The sequence below is a fragment of the Trachypithecus francoisi genome, unplaced genomic scaffold (assembly GCF_009764315.1).
Source record: "Trachypithecus francoisi isolate TF-2019V2 unplaced genomic scaffold, Tfra_2.0 Lachesis_group8, whole genome shotgun sequence".
In the NCBI taxonomy this organism is placed as follows: Eukaryota; Metazoa; Chordata; class Mammalia; order Primates; family Cercopithecidae; genus Trachypithecus; species Trachypithecus francoisi.
The window spans coordinates 48,726,647-48,747,694 of NW_022681473.1; the positions used below are offsets into that span (position 1 = coordinate 48,726,647).

Consider the following 21,048-nt stretch of genomic DNA (forward strand, 5'->3'; position numbering starts at 1 on the left):
TCCTCTTTTTCCTTCTCTTGATTCAGTATATATACTACTGAAGAAGAGAATAAGGCTCAATCCTGATGATATAGTTTTTATCACTATATTTTAAAATTGAAATCTTCCTTGTCTGGAAACAAATACCAACATCTTCAATAACTCTGTAACTAACAACTTGACTTTTTTTAAAAAAATAAAAGATTCCTTTGTAGGTTGCTTTATGAGATTTCCATTTCCTGAGATAGCACTCCTTAATATTCCCTTCTTTCTTTTTTTGTTTTCTTTTTCCCTCTCTTCTACTTCATATATTCTCTGTCACCCCAATTCTCTCTTTTCCCTTCCCTTATCTCCCTTCTCTTTTCTTATATTTATTGAGTCTTTAAACATATACAGTTGTCAGTTCTGAAGTCTAAATGTTCTATCAGTAGTGCAGTAGGTTTTCCCCATTTTCAACAGTTGCCTGGGGGAAATTTAAGTTGATCTGTGCTGGATCTGCAGAATGTAGTCATGAGTTTCAGTGATGACCATGAGGAATTCTTCCCTCATATTCTTACTTTAACCTTACAGAGATCATGTGAAATTCTTACTGTCAGCAAGAGTGCTATGATTTTAAAACTCAATTTGCATATGCTTCCTCTTCCTGTATTCCTGGTACCCATCTTCTGAAAGGAGGCTTTAGCCATTTAAAGGCAGGAGTGTAGAGGAAGTAGGCAAAGGATTTCACTTATAATTATAGCTAACTCTATCAAACATGCATGGATTATGTCTTGAGGATTGAGTACAACAATTTTCTAATTCTAGGATGACTTTTCTTTGGCAGCTAGCATCTTTTAATTCTGGATGCCTCTCTCTCTCTATTTCCACTATCATTTCTACTCCCACTCCTTGCTAGTGTTTTGGAATGCAAGTTTATTTTAATATTGACCTTAAGCCAATCTAATTTAGAAGGTATAAATCCAGGAAGAAAATAAATCACGTTAGGTATGCCACATGTTTACAGAAATTATTTGGGATTAGCCAAATTGTTTTAATTATTATTATTATAATACTTTAAGTTCTGGGATACATGTGCAGAACGTATAGGTTTGTTACACATGCCATGGTGGTTTGCTGCACCCATCAACCCGTCATCTACATTAGGTATTTCTCCTAATGTTATCCCTCCCCTAGCCCCCTACTCCCCGGCAGGTCTCATTGTGTGATGTTTCCCTCCCTGTGTCCATGTGTTCTCATTGTTCAACTCCCACTTATGAGTGAGAACATGCGGTGTTTGGTTTTCTGTCCCTGTGTTAGTTTGCTGAGAATGATGGTTTCTAGCTTCATCCATGTTCTTTCAAAGGACATGAACTCATCCTTTTTTTTTTTTTTTTTTTTTTTTTTTTTTTTTGAGACGGAGCCTTGCTCTGCCACCGGGGCTGGAGTGCAGTGGCCGGATCTCAGCTCACTGCAAGCTCCACCTCCCGGGTTCACGCCATTCTCCTGCCTCAGCCTCCCGAGTAGCTGGGACTACAGGCGCCCGCCACCACGCCCGGCTAGTTTTTTGTATTTTTTTTAGTAGAGACGGGGTTTCACCGTGTTAGCCAGGATGGTCTCGATCTCCTGACCTCGTGATCCGCCCGTCTCGGCCTCCCAAAGTGCTGGGATTACAGGCTTGAGCCACCGCGCCCGGCCGAACTCATCCTTTTTTTATGGCTGCATAGTATTCCATGGTGTATATGTGCCACATTTTCTTTTTTTTTTTGAGACGGAGTCTCGCTCTGTCGCCCAGGCTAGAGTGCAGTGGCCGGATCTCAGCTCACTGCAAGCTCCACCTCCCGGGTTTACGCCATTCTCCTGCCTCAGCCTCCCGAGTAGCTGGGACTACAGGCGCCCACCACCTCGCCCGGCTAGTTTTTTGTATTTTTTAGTAGAGACGGGGTTTCACCGTGTTAGCCAGGATGGTCTCGATCTCCTGACCTTGTGATCCGCCCTTCTCAGCCTCCCAAAGTGCTGGGATTACAGGCTTGAGCCACCGCGCCCGGCATGTGCCACATTTTCTTTATGCAGTCTATCATTGATGGGCATTTGGGTTGGTTCCAAGTCTTTGCTATTGTGAGTAGTGCTGCAACAAACATACGTGTGCATGTGTCTTTATAGCAGAAGGATTTATATCCTTTGGGTTTATACCCCGTAATGGGATTGCTGGGTGTGCATTAGCTCTTTAAATTATTTGGGATTAGTCAAATCTTTAAAAAAAATGTGTTTGCATTAGCTCTTCAATTACCTCCATTACTGTGACCAAATAATATTCACCACAGAAATATGCAACTTTAGAGTTTTAGTGAATTCTTTAGGACCAGGACAATTTCTTCTCTTTTTTTAATGTACGACACTTAGTGCTTTGAAGTTTCAAGATCTGGATTGGTGTTTTGGAGTTTGGAGAACTGGGTTCTAATTTTAACTCTGCTACTAATTTGTAACTAATTACTTAAACAAAGTGTTTAAACTCTCTAGGCCTCACTTTCATTTCGGTTGTAACAACCTCTCTGGTTCAGTGATGCAAAAAATCTGATTTCAATTGGAGAGATTAGGTGTGATGAGAAGATGTCATTATTCTGTTTAATAATATGTGTAACTTTTGTATGAATGGGTAGGGTGGCAAATTAATTGGTGTGGGCCAGAAAGTTTGAAAAAGCTTTGAAGTGTTAGTTAATAATAGTAAACTTCTGAGGCTTCTTTTTTGTTACATGAGTTGGTGGAACTTGTACCTATTTTTTCATATAACGCCTAATGGCAGCAATATGTTTTTTTTTGTTGTTGTTAGATGATGCTTTATTTTGAAGTTCCATTCTTAAAAGTTGCTAATAGGCATAGTGTTGCATCAAGTTTGACTTTCATTTTATGAATTTGGACTGTGGTTGTGTCCTTTTCTTAAAACAGTGATAGAAAATATAGAAACATCAATAATAACAAAGATGATCATGGAGAGAAGTTTGGAGAGTGAGATGGGAGAGAGAGAATATGAATATGAAAGGAATAAAAATGGACCTGCTCTTTCCTATTTAAGTGTTTGTCTGGCTTTCAAAGACAATTTTATTTTATTGTTTCTTGGATTTTATGTGGTATAGAACATTGCCTTAGAGAATACAGCATAGAATGGGTATGACACACACGTAATTCTTTTTGCCACGTGAGTGTTTGTTTTTTTTTATTACAAAGAAACCTCACCACATGTTTTTAACATTTTTATTACTTAAAGTATTTGAATCATATTGTGGCATGTGTTTCTTAAATAAGACTCTAAGAGTGCTAAATAGGAGAAAAGGATAATGACATTAATATTAATTTTTTTCTGTTTAAAATGTGTTCCATGTGTGATATTTGAAATACCAATTGCATAGCTGTAGAAGTTAATTTTTAGAATTACTTTGAAATGCATTGCCATCATTTTATCTGAATAACTCTGAATCTTAAGAATGCAGAAGGGTTAGAAAGAAAACTGCAGACCTGTGAATTAGTGAAAATATAACTAAAAGTTATATTATATATGTTATATATATATATGTTATAATTACCAGAGATTGTAATGAGCTAAAAAAGATTTGAGTTCCTGACAATGAAAACATTTGGAATAGGTTTTACAGATTTCCTTATTTTTCGGGTGGACTTCCATGGGGTTTTCAGTGTTTCGTAAGAGGTAATTCCCAGTTCAGTTCCTATGCAGTCCAGGATGTTCTGAATAATGAAGAGGCACATAAGGTAATTCAGAGAAAGAAAGATTTGGCTTTATGATATAGCATAATATTTTGTGATAATATCAGCATGGAAGCCATAGTAACTGTACTGAGTTAAAGATGGGTCAGTGATGCACAGCCTTGAGTATTTATTAGCTATAGTAAGGGCTACATTTCTGTATTAATCAAGATAAGTTAGCTTCCTTCCTTCTTCCCTTCCCCTTCTCCTCCTTCCCTCCCTCCCTCCTTCCCTTCTTTCCTCCCTCCCTCCCTCCCTCCCTCCCCCTTTCTTTTCATTTCAGCATGGTTATGACCTAATAATGTTCAGAACATATAATATGTATACACATATGTGTTTATTCAATGTATTTCTTGTTTACTTTTATTCTTAAGGATTAGAGTTAAGTAATCAACCAGAAAACCTACACACTTTTGCTCTAGAAAATTGACAATACCTGGGTATGATTGTATCTCTGGAACTTACAGAAACCTATAAATTAAATTCTCCGGTGTGATATTGCATCACTTACTTGCAAGATTTACTGTTTCTAGAGCAGTAAGGGAAGATGTTATAGATGATAAGAACTATCTGTGAATCCATCTGGTCCTGGACTTTTTTTGGTGGGTAGGCTATTAATTGTTGCCTCAATTTCAGAGCCTGCTATTGGTCTATTCAGGGATTCAACTTCTTCCTGGTTTAGTCTTGGGAGAGTGTAAGTGTCCAGGAAATTATCCATTTCTTCTAGATTTTCTAGTTGATTTGCGTAGAGGCATTTATAGTATTCTCTGATGGTTGTTTGTATTTCTGTGGGGTCGGTGGAATCAATATCGTGAAAATGGCCATACTGCCCAAGGTGATTTATAGATTCAATGCTATCCCCATCAAGCTACCAATGACTTTCTTCACAGAATTGGAAAAAACGGCTTTAAAGTTCATATGGAACCAAAAAAGAGCCCGCATTGCCAAGACAATCCTAAGTGAAAAGGACAAAGCTGGAGGCGTCACGCTACCTGACTTCAAACTATACTACAAGGCTACAGTAACCAAAACAGCATGGTACTGGTACCACAACAGAGGTATAGACCAATGGAACAGAACAGAGTCCTCAGAAATAATACCACACATCTACAGCCATCTGATCTTTGACAAACCTGAGAGAAACAAGAAATGGGGAAAGGATTCCCTATTTAATAAATGGTGCTGGGAAAATTGGCTAGCCATAAGTAGAAAGCTGAAACTGGATCCTTTCCTTACCCCTTATACGAAAATTAATTCAAGATGGATTAGAGACTTAAATGTTAGACCTAATACCATAAAAACCCTAGAAGAAAATCTAGGTAGTACCATTCAGGACATAGGCATGGGCAAGGACTTCATGTCTAAAACACCAAAAGCAACGGCAGCAAAAGCAAAAATTGACACATGGGATCTAATTAAACTAAAGAGCTTTTGCACAGCTAAAGAAACACCATCAGAGTGAACAGGCAACCTACAGAATGGGAGAAAAGTTTTGCAACCTACTCATCTGACAAAGGGCTAATATCCAGAATCTACAAAGAACTCAAACAAATATACAAGAAAAAAACAAACAACCCCATCAAAAAGTGGGCAAAGGATATGAACAGACATTTCTCAAAAGAAGACATTCATACCGCCAACAGACACATGAAAAAATGCTCATCATCACTGGCCATCAGAGAAATGCAAATCAAAACCACAATGAGATACCATCTCACACCAGTTAGAATGGCAATCATTAAGAAGTCAGGAAACAACAGGTGTTGGAGAGGATGTGGAGAAATAGGAACACTTTTACACTGTTGGTGGGATTGTAAACTAGTTCAACCATTATGGAAAACAGTATGGCGATTCCTCAAGGATCTAGAACTAGATGTACCATATGACCCAGCCATCCCACTACTGGGTATATACCTAAAGGATTATAAATTACTCTACTACAAAGACACATGCACACGTATGTTTATTGCGGCACTATTCACAATAGCAAAGACTTGGAATCAACCCAAATGTCCATCTGTGACAGACTGGATTAAGAAAATGTGGCACATATACACCATGGAATACTATGCAGCCATAAAAAAGGATGAGTTTGCGTCCTCTGTAGGGACATGGATGCAGCTGGAAACCATCATTCTTAGCAAACTATCACAAGAAGAGAAAACCAAACACCGCATGTTCTCACTCATAGGTGGGAACTGAACAATGACATCACTTGGACTCGGGAAGGGGAACATCACACACTGGGGCCTATCATGGGGAGGGGGGAGGAGGGAGGGATTGCATTGGGGAGTTATACATGATATAAACGTCATGCACATGTACCCTAGAACTTAAAGTATAATAAAAAAAGAAAAAAGAAAAAAAAATAAAAAGTACATTGAGGAGTATGGAAAAAAAAAAAAAAGAACTATCTAATAGAGTAGAAGTCTAAGTTTATTTAGTAGTGAAAGAGTAACACCAAGAAGGAAGTTAGACCCAAGGAACAAAACAAAGTGTGAAAGGAAGAGTGAGGTAAAGGAAGGCACCTGAAACAGTAGGACAGAAACTGAATAAGGACCCGTTTGCTTGAATTGACTGCTGCCACATCTCTGTTTTAGGCCTGTGTCTAGAATTTACTGCTTTACATTTTGTAGAAATACAGAACTGCATATCGTGAATTGTCCTTTGTGGTTGTCATTCTGCCTGTGAAGGATGAAAATATATTAGGAACAAAAAGTTGAGATAGTTTTGCCATAACCACAGTTTTATGATGAAATTTTATTTATTTTTGTGCACTGTTGCTTATAGATGTATACATATTCATATACTAACACACTATTAGGAATAACATTCTGTACAATGCCAATGTTTCTTCTCATGATTCTTTCTACCTAAATATATCTACATACCATGAAATTACCTTTGTGAAAAAAATGGTTATATCATATGTATGAGCATAGTTTGCATTAACTAGTGTGAACTTTTATGGCATGAGGACAAAACATGAAATGTCTTCAAAGTGATGGGCAGGGATTCGTGTAAATGAAGTCATATTTTTATATCAGAACCTTAGTTTTACTTTTTTTCTAAGGATCTTTCAGTTCCAGTCATTCCATACAGGTGTCCAGATGGTGATAACAAATTGACTAATCTCTACTGGCTCTCTCCATCAACATCTCAAGGGTGGTTAATGATGATTTTCTTTTCTTTTTTTTTTTTTGAGACGGAGTCTCGCTCTGTCGCCCAGGCTGGAGTGCAGTGGCCGGATCTCAGCTCACTGCAAGCTCCGCCTCCCGGGTTCACGCCATTCTCCTGCCTCAGCCTCCCGAGTAGCTGGGACTACAAGCGCCCGCCACCTCGCCCGGCTAGTTTTTGTATTTTTAGTAGAGACGGGGTTTCACTGTGTTAGCCAGGATGGTCTCGATCTCCTGACCTCGTGATCCGCCCATCTCGGCCTCCCAAAGTGCTGGGATTACAGGCTTGAGCCACCGCGCCCGGCCGATGATTTTATTTTCTTATTACTTTGCTTTTATTTAAATTCTTCTGCAGTTCCTCTCCTGTGAAAAATCAGTGTTCTAGCTTCTTGTGACCAGTGGTTAACTGTATACTTCTTTTGGAGTCAGTTATTATAGCTGTCACTCAACTGGGCTTATCTGTGAATGGTGTTTTGGAGAAGTGGCCTTTCCAACAAAGTCCCACCCTTTACTCTCAACTGAAGTCTTTGTTAGTGCTTTACTCTCCCTGGTGACTTCTAGCAACCTTGATTAGTTGACTCCACAATTTTAAAGTCTGCCCTCTGTCTCTACTTTTTCTTTCTTTTTGTCTTTTATTCCTATGCCATTAATTTATCATTATTCCTTTTCTACTAGAAAATGTACATATGTATATTGCATATTATAAATAAGTATTTGGTGTACTTTAGTATCATACCTAGTTAGTGTGATGAGGAGGCAGAATTGAACAATTTGCTTTTCTTAAGTCCTGTTTTATTTATTCTGGTCATCTTGAGTTACCTGGCTTTCACGATCTATACTTTTAGTAGATTTAACAATATATGTCATTAATCAATCAATAAACAAATCAATTATTTATTGAACTAATATGTTCAATACGATGCCAGATACAAAAGAAGCATAAAATATGATTCTTGCTTTCAGTACACTCACAATGTAAACAAATTAAAGCAGTATAAAATGCTGAGTTTGGAGGTTTTGCCTGTCATTTAACAAATATTAGGTGCCTTTTATAATAATATTAGCTAACATATACTGAGTATTATCTATGACCTAGCCATTGTGCTAAAGTTCTTTAAATGTATTACAGGGTGAGCAACCCTAATCTGAAAATCCAAAATCTGAAACGCTTCGAAATCTAAAATGTTTTGAGTGCCAACATGATGCCAGAAGTAGAAAATTCTACACCTGATCTCATGTGATCCGTAAGAACAAAGGCACATAGTAATTTTGGTGTAGTAATACTATAGTATTAGAGTTTGAAATACAATTTTACACTTTAGAATAAAGGCAAGATAATATTTATACACATGCAACATGTATCACATAGTGTGTCTATGTACACATACTCATTATTCTTTGGTGCTTTGGAGTTTGGAATTTTATTCAACAAGTGTTTACTGAGCACTTAGTATGTGCTAGGCACCAGCTGGGGATTGGAGATACATCAGTGATCGAAACAGAAATCTCTGCCCTCAAGGAATTTACATTCTAGCGGAGGGAAACAGGCAATTTATTAAGAAAAAGAACAAGTAAATTATTATAAAGCAAGGTAGAAGATAAATGCTATGGAGAAAATAAAACAAGAAAGGGGGATAGGAAGCACCCAGGGTGGAGGTGTATGTGCAACTTTAAATAGGATAGTCAGGGAGGGCATCATTGAGAATAAAATTTTTTCCTAAAAACTTGAGGTAACAGAGAAAGGAAACCATGCAGATATCTGGGGGAAGAGCATTCCAGGCCAAGGGAGGGGCCAGTGCAGACTCTGAGGTAGAAGTGTACGTGGTATGTTCAAGGTACAGGGAGGGATGAGATCAGAGTGGCTGGAGACAAGTGAGTGAAGGGGGAAATAATAGGAAATGAAGTCAGAAAAATGGCAGGGGCTAGGTTAGATAGGAATGTGCAGGTGGTTGTGAGGATTTGACTTTTACTCTGTGGGAGATGGGGAGCCATTAGAACATTTTGAGCAAACAAGTGGTATGATCTGACTCATGTTTATTTTAAAAGGATCGTTTTGGTTGTTGCTGGGAATAAATTATAGGGATGCAAAAGAGTAGAAACAAGGTGACCACTTAAGAGGCTATTGCAGTAACCTAAGTGAGAGTTCTTGGTGGCTTTGAGTAGTAGTGGAAGTAGTGAGAAGTGGTTATATTCTGAATATATGTTGAATGAAGAACTCACAGGACTTTCTGACAGACTGGATTTGTTGGATGATAGAAAGAAAGGAATCAAGGATGACCCTAGGATTCTGGCCTGAGAAGCTAAGGATGGAGTTACAAGCAAGATAGGAAAGGCTTTGGAAGGTACAGGGTTTAGAGGGAATATCAAAAGCTTAGTTCTGGACATGTTAAGTTTGAGATGCATGTTAAACATCCAAATGGAGATATGGAGTAGGCAAGAGAGAGGAATGGGTTGGAGATAAATTCTATGAGAGTGTACAGATATGAACATAGCACTTCTGGTTCTCAATCCATTTTTTGGTTCTATTTTAAAGATCTATTTTATAACTCTTTGGTTGAGATAATATAACAAATCTGAATTATATAAATTCTAAGGGACAAAGTTATAAATTTATTCTGCTGTCAATCTTTTGGTCTGCCTGAAGTGTTATACTCTACCAGATACAGCCATGTCTAGTCAGGACAAAAAACATGATAAGTAGTTCAAATACATGGGATTTCATTGAAGGAATTTGTTACATAGGCATTGGAAAACTAAAAAAGCAAAAAAAAGGAGGCTGAGGTAACCCAGATCTTAACAACTGTAGGGAGCAGCTACCAGCCATGGGGCTGATGGAACAAAATGGAAAAATTTGTGTTACTTAAACCCACAAGCTTGGAAAAGCTTGTGATTGGGGCTTGGACTTTTGATGGGAAGGATGTGCTGCATGACTTCTGTTCAGACCACTGAGGAGAACATGGCATGACTTATGCTGTAATCACTGAGAGGATGGTGGCCAGCTTGTGCTGGTACTTCTGAGGGGCTTAGGCAGCTGGTATTGGGAGGACTGAAAGAAGCCATTGCTGGTAGAAATATAAATGGTACAGCCATAAGTGTCTTTTGCTGCTGAAGGGATGATGGACAGTAGTTAGAGGAAGGAAGTCCCTTGTCTCTTCCCATGTTCTAATTTCTTACTAGTCTCTCTCATTGGCAGAACCTAACCAGAAAGCAGCTGGCAATGAAGTCTGGAAAATATAGTGCCCCAGCATCACAAGGCAGAAAATTGAAGAGTGATGTGGGAATCAAGAGACAATAAGTGAATAACTGGCATATACACTGTGAATGTTAGGGCATGAATAAAATTTTGAGACCTCATTCTACTGAAATAATTAGTAACATGGAACACTACATTTTAAGCCACTGTATTTTGGTTATTTGTTCATGATAAATGGAAGATAATATTTGGTGTTGAAGAGGATAAGAACTGATTAAAGAATGATTTGGTTTACAACACTTTTAAACTCTTTTCTATCTCCAAGTGAGAAACTAGTTAATTGATTCTTGTACTTAAAATATATTAGTGAATAAAACAAATACTTTTCAGTTCTCATGGAACAGACAACAATAACAAGTAAGTATATTATATAGTATGTTAGGAGTTTATGAATGCTATAGAAAAAGAAAAAAATAGAGATTAGGATAAGGAAGACTGGTGGAAAGCAACAATATTAAATAGGATGATCAGAGAAGAACTCATTGAGAATATGACATTTGAGCAATGACTTGAATAGGGAGTTAGCTGTAGGTGGGGCAAATGTTATTTTTCATTTTTTTAAGTAATAGCCATTCTAATGGACATGAGGTGGTATCTCACTGTTTTGATTTGCTTTGCCTAATGACTGATGATCTTGAACATCTTTTCATATGTTTATTGTCATTTGTATATATTCTTTTTTGTTTGGTTGGTTTCCTTTTTGTGGAGAACAGAGTCTCGCTATGTTGCCCAGGCTAGTCTTGAATTCCTCAAGCTATTCTCCCACCTCTGCCTCCCTCAATGATGGAATTACAGGCATAAGCCACAGCGCTTGGCCTATATACATTCTTTGGAGAAAAATGTATTCACATTTTTTGCTCATTGTTGAATCAGGTTGTTGTTTTTGTTGTTGTTGAGTTGTGGCAGTTTTTAAATATATGCTATATTCTCACCCATTATTAGATATATGATTTGCAAAAGTTTCTCCCATTCTCTAGGTTGCCTTTTCATTTTCTTGATAGTTTACTTTGATGCACAAAAGTTTTTAATTTGATGAAATTCAATTATCTGATTTTCTTTTGTTTCTTGTGTCATATTTAAGAAATCTTCAATGTCACGACAGTTTCCTCTAAGGTTTCTTCTCAGAGTTTTATATATTTAGCTTTTGTTTTTGATTCATTTTCAATTAATTTGAAAAATATAATTAAACATAAGAGTTAAACTTCAGTTTTTAAATATGTAGATATATAGTTTTCCAAGCACCATTTGTTGAAAAGACACTTTTTAATTCTTTTATTATTATTATTATTATTATTTTGAGACAGGGTCTCACCCTTTCACTTAAGCTGGAGTGCAGTGGTAAGATTGCGGCTCACTGCAGCCTCAACCTCCTGGGCTCAAATGATTCACCTGCCTCAGCCTTCTGAGTAGCTGGGACTGCAGGTGTGTGCCACCGTGCCCGACCAACATTTGTATTTTTTGTAGAGATGGGGTTTTGCTATGTTAGCTAGGCTGATCTTTTCCCTCTTTAATCTGAACTTTAAATAAATCTAGATATTAGGGAGAAACAGACTAGAGACCTATAGTTCATTGCAGTTTTATTATGTTCAGTGCTCTTTTTGCTATGTCTTTGTTGTCTGCTATAATTTGCAAAACGTAATGGGAGTGCTAGTCAATTGAAGAATTATTTTGTGGCCAATAGACAAGTAAGAGACTACAGTAAGTCCTCACTTAACATCATCAATAAGTTCATGGAAGCCGAGACTTTTAAGTGAAAAGATATACAGGAAGTCCCTGAATAATGAGATTAGTAATGATTTGTTATAACTATGATTAAAAAATTGGGTTTGTTATAGGTTGTTTTATATAAAGTTTCAGTTTCCAAGAACCCATTAATGATAAGTGAAGACTTTCCCTACTGTATTAGATGTAATACTTTTTAGAAAAGTTACTTTTATAATGTACGTGCATTATTTGTATATATACAAACTTCAAGGTGCTAGATAACAGTTTCTTTTTATTCTATTATTGGTGTTTAGTCCATTGGAAATTTTAGCCATTGCACCATTTTGATTCACACTGTTGTGGTGATAAGCTCCTAGAATTTGTAAATCATGCATTTATTTTGTGATGGATCTAAGCTGAGGGTGAGATTGAGAGCAGTCTTCCAAGGTGATTTATAAGTCTGGGGGAAGTTATCTGAGATAAATCTTGCACTTCACTGGGGTATTCTCTTTCTTCCTTTTGCTTCATACTGTGGATACTACACTACTGTCTGTACTTTGGGAGCAGAGTCTTTCCTTTAAGCCCCAAGGGTGAAAATGTGGTTACGCTTTGTGTAACAAGTATGTGAATGACTTGGGCCACCAGTGGCATCATTAAAGATCTCAGTATATATACTGTCTCTTCTAGCCTAGCATGGTGTGAGGGAGGGTGCATTTGGAACCTTGTTCTTTCCTCTGCTCTTGTTTTTCTGAATACAGTCTTCATTTGGACCCAATTGAAAACTGAAGATATATTTAGCCTGAAAGTGATAATTCTAATAAAAAGACTGTGTAGTTCAAAACACGCAACTTTACTTCTGTTTCAGAAACAGAACAAAACCAAAATTAGAACACACATAAAAGCAAAATGTGCTTTCTCAAAATCTAAACTATATTTAGACCTAGTCTGAGGAGCTAACCTGTAGATTTAGATTTTTCTTCTTTACCCATTATACTTGAATAAACTTCGCTTTGGATGAACTAGTTATTCTAGCAAATATCAGATATCTGTACCATCTATATGAGCAGCATCTTAAATTTTTTAAATTTTTATAGATTTAGGGGGTGTAGTTATCTTTATAAGAGTTATTGATTATTTTATTTCTGCTGACCTAATAGAGTTTATTCACTTTGATGAAGGCTTATACATGTTTTGATGGTTTTATGCTTTTACACTTGTGTTACGATGTTCATATTTGGGTCACAAATTTATCACGTGACAGTATCTGTTAGATATGGAAAGGAAGTGAAGGGACCAGATAGAAAATTAGTAAATTGTGGTACTTATGTATGTAAGAAATGCTTCAGTGTTAAACAGTGGTTCACTTTGAGTAGTGAGTTTTCCTAGTAAATTTGTATATATCTCAGTGCAGAAAGAAAGTAATTGTGATGATAGGCTATGGATTATCAAGTAATTAGTTCTCTGTGGTGGTTATTGAATGGTGAAAACATGGAATTTGACCTGGGTTTAAATCTTTGTTCTACAATTTGCTTTCAGTGTCCTTAAGCCTTTCTCAATATCGGTTATCATTATAGATTGTAGATAATATTACTCATACCTGTCATAGACTGGGAAGGATTAAGTGAGAGATTATTTGCATATTTTTCTCTACTTGAAATAGTTTTTTATGGTACAAAAACATATCTATATGTGCAATTTGTTTCAGTTACATGTAGATAATTTTATAACTTGCTCCCTTTTCAGGATGTCAGGATGCAAGAAGAATAGGGAGCCCTTTCCAACCAGCAGCTGATTAAACACTGTATGGGAGAACTGGGAAATATGAAAGATGGCAAATGAAATCCTGGCAGAGAGAATAGTCTAATCCCAAAGGATATTCTCGACAATAGCCTGGGCCCTATGCCTAGTACTTCGAGGGGCCTGGGGTGAGAGACTCCTGTCCCTCACTGTACCATTCCCAGAATCTTATTTGTTAATTCTTGGCTTTATTAATAAAGTCATGACCACTTGTTCGGTACTGCATATGGCTGGTTGTGATTTCCAGCTGCCCTTTGTGCTAAAGTGTAAACAGTGAATAGATTGTTATGTTCTTCTATTAAGCTTAAAGCTGTGATCTCATGTCTGTGCCACATATGTCTGCAACCAGAAATATATCCTTTTCTCATGGAAGGGAAGCAGCACTATGTCTGAAGAGTTTGAATTCATTAGTCTAAGAGCTTTTTACTTTTTAGTTAAACCAAAGAACAAAATGAAGGCATAAAAAGTCATGAACATCATCAACAGGATGTCAACATGACTCCAAACAGCATAATATATTGTTAAGATGAGCATCTAATCTGGTGACTGAAATTTCTATACATTTGGCATTTTCACAGAAGACAGAAATGCAGGCAGCAGTCCAACAATCCAGTCACAAAGAAAGCCTCAGTACACTGGATTTGAAATAAGCACAACAGTTTGTCTGAGTGACTGAGAAAATACCCATTGATAGAACTGGCTCCTAAACTCTGGCCTGATTTGTAATATGCTGGTTAATTAACATCTGATTTTTTTTTACTATGGTGGTCAAGAATGTTGTTTTTGTGGTTGGTGGGGTTTACATCATAGATATTAAAACTGTTTACATGGTGGAATGCCTGATAAAACCCTGAAGTTCTAAGTCCTCTAGAAGAGGAAATTTATTTATGATAATAATAATTACTATTTTATACCATACAAGATACATACACACACACACACAAATGCGTGCACACACACACACACACACATACACACACACAATACTTTCCTGTATATCTGATGGGGAATGTGTTTCAAGACCTTCAGTGGATGACTGAAACCACAGATAGTACTGAACCGTATCCATACTCTGTTTTTCTCCTATACACACAACCCTATGGTAAAGTTTAATTTATAAATTAGGTATAGTGAGAGATGAATAACAACAACAATTAAATAGAACAATTAAAAAATATACTGTAATAAAAATTATGTGAATGTGTCTCTTAAAATATATTATTGTGCTATAGTCACCTATTTTTGGACTTTGGTTGACTGTGTGTAACAGAAACTGCAGAAAGCAAAACTGTGGATAATGGCTAGAAAAAAGTATGTGTTACTTGTTCTTTATAGTAGTTCCACAGTAGTACTATCCCAATTTTACAGGTGGGAAAATTGAGGCTTAAATAATTTGAACAGCTTGTCAAAGTCACAGAATCTGAATTCATATCTATAGTTGTCTGACTCCAAAGTTTTGATATTTCTGCTATGTCACATGGCCTCTGCCCTTTTCTTACTGGATTTACAAGATAGCTTCCTGGCCTCTGAAATACATAGTCATTCTGAGTGATAATATTAATGATTAATTGCTCTACCTTACATTTGTATGGTGTTTTATACTTTTCAAATTGATGTTATGACCATTTGCTCATGTGTTTTACTTCATTACCTTGTGAGGTAAACAGGGTAAATATTATTATCCCTATTTTACAGATGGGTAAAATAAACAAAAGGAGGATAAGTGATTTTGCCCAATGTCAAAACTTATAAGTGACAGAACCAGAACAGTCTGGTTGCTCTCAATTTAGTGCTCCTGCATAATCTCTGACACCTCTTTGAGGGAGGCCTGGCTGGAGAGTAGATCAAGTTTGTAAGTGCAGCTCAGGAAGATTTCCTTTCAGCTAGGCTAGTAGATAGGCTCTTTTCCTGAAAATGCAAGTCTTTGAGCTACTAAGTTATTTTTTGGAAAAACCTAATTGGAAGGGGCTTATCCTGTAAGCCCTGACATTTTTTTTTTCTTTTTTTCTGGTAAAAGAATGTTGAGATAGTTATTCTTGTTCTGCATTAAGCTTAGCAAATTCCTGCTGGAATCTTTTAGGCCAGGATCTTCCTTCAAAAGCTGTTACAAATTTTCTAGCCCAACTGAAATAGAGAAGTTTCAGGGAGGAGGAAGGGTCAGGTTTGAAAAATAAAATTCTTTATAGTTAATTTGTTGGGTAATATAATATGCCAGTAGCATTATATACTTTCTGCGTGCTCGTGGAAATACCTAAAACATTGAACAAATAGTTCCTACCATTAAGGAAGTTAGAAGAGACGGTGTGGTGATGGAAAAGAACATCTGGCTAAGTGTCAGAAGACTTAGGTTTTTGTGCTAGGTCTGCCATGGGTTAGTTGTGGGACTTCAGGCAAATTTCCATGCTCATCTGGTTAGTTCCCTCATCTGAAAAGTGAGAGGCTGGAGCCAGATAACGTCTGAGGTACTTTTTTTTTTTTTTTTTTAAATCTTTAAGCTCGTTCAAATCTTATTTCTTGATGCCAATTAGAGAAAAACTAAGTGTTAAATTGTATGGTGCTAATAAGTACACAGATAAGCAAAGATGCAGAGACTAACTGTTGGGGAACTGACTTTCAGTAACCAAGTAGTCTTTAAAAATAAAGTTTTAACCTATTTTTATCAAAATTATAAGGTGTTCCTAGAATAGCACTCTGACAGGACATAGTTCTTAGCCCTACCACCTACCATCGTGATTTATTTAACCAACTAAATCTGTTTCTACATCTTTAATACAGGTTGAGTATCTCATATCCAAAATGCTTGGGATCAGAAGTGCTTCAAATTTCAGACTTTTTTGGGAGGATTTTGGAATATTTGCAGATACTGGATTGAACATCCCTCTTCTGAAAATCTAAAAATCTAAAATGCTTCAGTGAACATGTCTTTTGGCCATTGTGTCAGAGCTCAAAAATTTTCAGATTTTGGAGCATTTTCAGATTAAGGAAAGCTCAATCTATAAAGTTGTTTTCTCCATTTACTCAAAAACCTTTATTGAGTGCTAAGCATTATGCTAGATGCTGAAGCTAGAAGGTGGTCCCTTTCCTTTAAATGCTCAAATTGTCTTTCTACCAGGGACATTTGCACTTTAAGAATCTTAGAGTTGGAAGAAATCTTATAGGTGGTTTAATTTGGCTTAGAATGCAAGTATATAAGGGCAGGTGTTTTACCTTGTTCACTGCTTTATCCTCAGCAGCTAGAACAGTGTCAGGCATATACATATGTGTATTTACCAAATGAATTAATGAAAGAAGAACAGTGAAACCATCTCTGGAACCATATGTTTGTATGTTACCGGCATAGTACCAGACTTAGAAAGATCTCTATGACCAGAGGTATCACAGGTGTATCCTGTGTGGCCATTTTCACAATGGCTGCCTCTGCAATGAAGTGTCTGACTTCTAGGTTTTCTCAGGCTTTCCTTTGGCATTTTCTCTGAATTGAGTCATGGGGCTTTTTTGAGTGTCTATCACACAGCTATGGTGGTACCATGTTACTGTGATTGTTCTACAAGGTTCAGAGAGTGGAGGAGTGAAGTTAGGCAACATGGGGATGGAAAGCAACTGGGAGGGTCTTTTTTTTATTACTTGTACCCCTTAGTTTATTTGTTTTACTTTCAAAGGGGAAATGTGGAGATTCCTTAAAAGAGTAGAGAAAGAGAGATGAAGCCTGTCATTCCAATGTTTTAGTCGTTGTCCATTTTGCAATCACTGTTACTTTTCCCCCTCTGTAACACAAGATACTGTTATTTCCCTTTTCTTCTATGAGAGGAATCACATGATACAAGGGAAGGGGCTTTGTTTTAGAGGACTGGGATTTTAGGTGTCACCACTTCCTACCTGAACAACTGTGGGAAATTATCTTCTCTAAGCTTCATTTGTAGAGGCTGATTCTGTAGAGATGATAATACTATTGATCTCACCAAATTATTATGTGAATTGAAAGAAATAATGTACAGGATAAGGCCTTGCAAATTATAAATTATGAATTACATACAAGCATACATCACTTACCTCTATTTTTCATGATTTTGAAGTTATCAAAAATTTCTTGTTGCCATTTAAAACTAGAGATATATCTTACATTTCTTTTCCATGAATTTCACAACAGCTTAATAAAGTTTAAAAGATTTGGAAATTGGTATTCAGTTTTCCAATTTTTCCTATCTTCAGGCCATTCCTTGGACACCCTAAACAACTGTTGTGTGTCAGTGCAGAGGTGGTTGTATTTCACTGGTTCAGGATTACATGTTTCTGGGGTAGGGTTTCAGGGTGTTTGCTTAACAATGGTTGCTCACTCGGAGGTATGCTATCTAATTTGGTGTATTGAGAGGAAGTTGGCATGGATGCTTCATAAATCACAGAAAATTATGCAAAAATGGCACACACTAATTTTTTGTAAGAGAAATACTTCTCAATTTTCTTTTCTTATTATGTTCCCTAGCACTTTTGTACCCACTACTCTGGTTTTCTACTCTATGCAGACAGACTCTTCTTTCTATCTTTTCCAGTGTTTATAACAGAAGTAATGTGTGAATTTACAATTTTTTTCTAAGATGAGAGAGTTGTTTAATCTTGGAACAACATCTATTGAGTGAAGGTTTTATTACAATATCTGTTGAGTGAAGGTTTTATTGTAAAGTAGTCAAAAGAATGCTGACTCTGAAGTAAGACTGCATGGGCTTGAATCTTGACTCTGCCATCCTTATTGGCTGCATGACCTTGAACAAGTCACTTAATTTTTTTGATTTTACAGAGTTTCCTCTGTAAAAAGAAGATAACAATAGTAACTAAGTTACTGGCTTTTATAAGGATTGAATATATATAAAGTCTCCATACATACAGGGAGAGTTAGCTGTTGCTAATATTATTTTTGAAAACTTCTTCTTTTTTTTTTTTTCTTTTTGAGATGGAGTCTTGCTCTGTTGACCAGGCTGGAGTGCAGTGGCATGATTTTGGCTCACTTCAAGCTCTGCCTCCCAGGTTCACACCATTCTCCTGCCTCAGCCTCCTGAGTAGCTGGGACTACAGGCACCCGCCACCATGCCTGGCCAAGTTTTTGTATTTTTAGTAGAGACGGGGTTTCACCATGTTAGCCAGGATGGTCTCGATCTCCTGACCTTGTGATCTGCCTGCCTCAGCCTCCCAAAGTCCTGGGATTACAGGCATGAGCCACCGTACCTGGCCAAAAACTTCTTACTTTTAGAGTATATTGGAGTCATTCCACACATTATTTATTAAGCCCTACTATATACTTAGGTTTCTGCCAGTTATCTTGGGGGATACAAAGTGTTATGACACAATTCTTGTCCCCTTCTAGAGGCTGAGTAGTGTAAGATATGTTTCGACAGTACTTCTTGTCTGAGGAGCCTGCTACAGGCACTATGGAGTTGACTGGGGATATAGAACATAAACATATAGGAGGAAATAAATACGTATCTATTTTGATAAGATTAAATGAATGTTACACAAATAATTGTGATAGGAATGCAATGGTGAACCAATATTTTGCAGACAGGCTTCTGGAAGAAGTAAGATATTAGCTGAACCTTGAAGGTAATATCTGGAAATGTAGAGATGGGGAAGAGTTTTGCAGGGAAGGAAGGAAAGAATCAGAATGTATACACATCATAATGTAGTGGAAAGGGTGCATCCAAACAGACTAGGCATCACCACCCAAACTCTGGTGATGCCTCTTACTAGTTGTACAACTTTGGATCAGCTACTCAGTCTCCCTTCTCTTCTGTGAAATGGGGACAATGATATTTACTTTTTTAGGTTGTTGTAGGTCTTAGAGGTAGCCTGTGCAAAGCAGCTAGGATAGTTTTTGACACATGGCTAACATTCAGTAACTGATATCATTAGAAGTATAGTATAAAAGTTAAAAGCATGGGATTTGGAGTCAGACAGGACTCACTTGAATCTCTTCTCTCTCATTTGCTTTATAACCATAGTCAAATTACTTAACCACTTCTAAGCCTCACTTAGGTTATCCACAAATGGGGATACATTGGTAGCTTTGTTGTGGGGTTGTTTTGAGATTTAATGAGGTACTGTGAAGCATAATGAGCTTGTCACATAGTATGCACTCAATACCATTAGCCATTACATTACTATATTTATTAGTATAACTTCTCTCTTCTTTGATATTTCCTTTGTGATTATTCATATTATTTCCTCCTCTTCCTTCCCTACTCGCTTCATCTACCTTATTTCAACATTTATCAGTGGCAGTTGTAGGGACTTAAAACAGAGACTTGAAAGAATGTAGAGGTAGAGGAACTGGTCAGTATCACATGTCAAGCAGAACACTAAGGACAAGATAAGAAAAGGACAGGTGGGCACACATAAATACAAATGACAGGAGCATAAACATATATACAACCTTTTGAATAAGTCATCCTTCCTAAGGCCACTAGAGATTTTTTTTTTCATAAGGGAAATTCAGACCTACTGCTCCATGGGTTAATCCAATGATTTCCTATTTCCCAGAGGATAAAACTCAAACTATTTTGAATTGCATTTGAAATCCTTTCCAATCTGTTGTCATTCTGTCTTACTAGATATTTTTCCTGCTACTTCCCACCATGCACTCCATAGTTCAGTCACTTCAAAGTTCTTCCTCTTCTTGGAATGTAACCATATTCTTTTATATGTCCCAGCCCTTGCATGTCTTGGAATGTCCATTTTTTTTTTTTTTTTAATTTCCACCAGACAAACTTCTCCTCATTCTGAGAACCCAGTTAAGTGAGTCTTCTGTAATGTCTCTGATCCCTTAAATAATGAGGTATTTGTTCCTTCTTCTGGGCTCCTACAATATATCTCTCTAGTACCTGGTTACTTATCACATCACTTTGCAATGATTTATTTTCCATTTGTATTTCTTGCTAGACATGGAACTACTGGAAGTTGCTGTCTTATTTATATGCCTCTGTATGTCTGTCTGGCAGTCAGTATAGTACTTGACACAGTGCAGGTAGTCAGTAAATATTTGTAGGCTAAATAAAAGAGGTAGTAGACACAGAACTGGCAACTTCTCTGGTTCACCAGCCAATTTTAGTATTTCTCCTATTAGGATTGCCTTAGAGTCATAGGCTAATAAGATTTCAGTGTTAGAAACATACCTCATTGTACAGATAAAGAATTGAGGCCAGAGAAAAGGGGTTTTCTTTTCTTGCTCTTTCAGGTCAAACCATGATTCTGTTTCCTTCAGAACACAGTGGCAAAGTATGTACCACTTGAAAGGAAGCGTATTGAAAAAAATCCTGCTAATTTCTTTCCCTCTTATGGCCTGTCTTCTAGATAATTTCTCCAAACACTTCTATTTAGGTGTTCTTTCTAGACCAATTATTTGAGCATAAGTTCATG

At 37.0% G+C, this 21,048-nt stretch overlaps 1 protein-coding gene across 29 annotated transcripts in view; it reads left to right on the forward strand.

Annotated features, from left to right (window-relative positions):
• The window catches only part of SOX6 (SRY-box transcription factor 6), a 692,888-nt gene that overhangs the window by 259,299 nt on the left and 412,541 nt on the right, over positions 1–21,048 (forward strand). The gene's annotated exons all lie outside the window — the stretch shown is intronic.